The sequence below is a fragment of the Kogia breviceps genome, chromosome 9 (genome assembly GCF_026419965.1).
Source record: "Kogia breviceps isolate mKogBre1 chromosome 9, mKogBre1 haplotype 1, whole genome shotgun sequence".
NCBI classification, from domain to species: Eukaryota; Metazoa; Chordata; class Mammalia; order Artiodactyla; family Physeteridae; genus Kogia; species Kogia breviceps.
The window spans coordinates 108,544,489-108,547,525 of record NC_081318.1 but is presented as its reverse complement, the minus strand read 5'-3'; positions in this window follow the sequence as shown (position 1 = coordinate 108,547,525).

Here is a 3,037-nt window from a genome sequence, read left to right as displayed (position 1 = left end):
TTAGTACGCTGAATTTCACCTGAAGTAGAGTGACTTCAGGTACAAGGTCCTCGAAGAATTGTAAGCAGCGTGTGTTCTCATGGCAGCTCAGACGAGGGCCTTCCACGACAGCCACGCAAGCACCTCGTGTAGTTAGAGAAAACCCATCAGCTCCACACTCCCTCACCTCCACAATCACCTCAAACCTCACTCACCTCCATATTCACCTCCACCCTCCAGCCCCTCCTCCCTCACCTCCACCCTCCCTGTTCTCCACACTCTTCTCCACACTCACTCACCTCCACCCTACCACATCTCAATCCTCACCTCCAATCTCACTCACACCCACACTCACCTCCACCCTCACACTTCCATACTCCCCTCCACACTATGTCACCTCCAACCTCACCTCTATCCTCACTCACTTCCATATTAACCTCCACCATCACTCACCTCCATCCTCACCTCCACCCTCCCTCACCAAACCCATTAAACTCCTTACTCACCTACACACAACCTCAAACCCACCCTCACCTCCACGATTACCTGAAGCCTCACACCTCCATAATCACCTACATCGTACCTCACTTCCACAATCACCTACAGCCGCACTCACCTACACCCTCACCTCCAACTTCACTCACCTCCATACTCACATCCAACCACCCTCACCCCCACACTCAGCTCCACCGTCGCACTTCCATACTCACCTCCAACCTCCGACACCTTCACCCTCACTTCTACCCTCACTCACCTCCAACGTCACCTCCACCTTCCCTCACCAGCCTCACTCTACTCCATACTCACCTCTACCCAACCTCACCGTCACCACCCCTCACCTCCATCCTCACCTCTACCCTCACTCACCTCGATACTCACCTCCACACTCACACCTCCATACTCACCTCCACCCTCTGACACCTCCACACTCACCCCCACCCTCACTCACCACCCTCCAGAACCTCCACACTCATTTCCACCATCACACACCTCCATTCTCACCTCTACCCTCAGTCACTTCCATACTCACCTCCACCCTCTCTCAGCTCAACACTCACCTCCACCAGTACATTTCCATACTCACCTACACCCTCCCTCACTTCCACAATCACCTCCACCCTCCCTCACCTCCACCCTTGTCTTCACACTCCCTCCCCTCCCCCTTCACCCGCAACCTCACTCACCCACATACTCACCTCCAACTTCCCTCACATCCACCCTCAGCTTCACCGTCCCTCACCTCCACCCTCAGCTCCATCCTCACTCACCTCCATACTCACCTCGATCCTCACCTCCACACTCACCCACCTCCATACACATCACCAACCACACTCACCTCGATATTCACCTCCACCCTCAAACCTCGAGATTCACCTTCACCTCACACACCACCACACTCACCACCAGTCTCATCCCTCCACCCTCAAGGCCACCCTCACTCATATCCATACTTACCTCCACCCTCACTCACATCCACCATAACGTTCATCCTCACACCTCCAAACTCACCTCCACACTTCGTCACCTCCTCTCTCATCTCCATCCTCCCTCAACTGCACCCACAACTCGACTCTCACTCAACTCCATACTCACATGGACCCTCCCTCACCTCCACCCTCACCTTCACACTCCCCACCTCAATAGTCACCTCCACCCTCCCTCACCTACACCCTCACCTTCACACTCCCTAACCTCCACCCTCACCTCCACCCTTCCTCACCTCCACCCTCACCTCCTCCCTGACTCACCTCCATTGTATCCTACAACCTCACACACCACCACACGCACCTCCAACCTGTCTCAGTTCTACCGACACCTCCAGCTTCACACCTCCATATAAACCTACATCCTCACCCCCCAACTCCATGAACTCCACACTCAACTCCACCATCACTCACCTCCATATTCACCTGCACCCTCCATCCCCTCCACCCTCACCTGCACCCTCACTCACCTCTGTACTCACGTCCATCCTGACCTCCACCCTCCCTCACTTCCACAATCACCTCCACCCTCCCTCACCTCCACAATCACCTCCACCCTCCCTCACCTCTACAATCACCTCAAACCTCACTCACCTCCATATTTACCTCCACCCTCCATCCCCTCCACCCTCACCTCCATCCTCCCTGTTCTCCACACTAACCTCCACACTCACTCACCTCCACCCTACCTCACCTCAATACTCACCTCCAATCTCACTCACCCCCACACTCACCTCCACCCTCACACTTCCATACTCCCCTCCACACTACCTCACCTCCAACCTCACCTCTACCCTCACTCACTTCAGTATTAACCTCCACTGTCACTCACCTCCACCCTCACCTCCACCCGCCCTCACCAGCCCCATTAAACTCCATACTCACCTACACCCAACCTCAACCCCACCCTCACCATCACCATCCCTCACATCCACACTCACCTCCACGCTCACTCACTTCCGTACTCACCTCCAACCTCCCTCACCTCCACGATCACCTGAAGCCTCACACCTCCATAATCACCTACACCTTACCTCACTTCCACATTCACCTCCACCCTCACTCACCTCCACCTCATCTCCAACTTCACTCACCTCCATACTCACCTCCAACCCCCCTCACCTCCACACTCAGCTCCACCGTTGCACTTCCATACTCATTTCCACCCTACGACACCTTCACCCTCACTTCTACCCTCACTCACCTCCAACCTGACCTCCACCCTCCCTCACCAGCCTCACTCAACTCCATACTCACCTCCACCCAACCTCACCTCCACCCTCACATTCACCATCCCTCACCTCCATCCTCACCTCCATGCTCACTCACCTCCGTACTAACTTCCACCCTCCCTCACCTCCACGATCACCTCCACCCTCACTCACCGTGATACTCCCCTCCACCCTCCCAAACCTCCATACTCATTTGCACCACCCCACACCTCTATCCTCACCGCCAATCTCACTCACCTCCATACTCATCTCCACCTTCTCTCACCTCCACCCTCACACTTCCATAGTCACCTCCACCTTCACTCACCACTACCCTCACCTCCACCCTCCCTCACCAGCCTC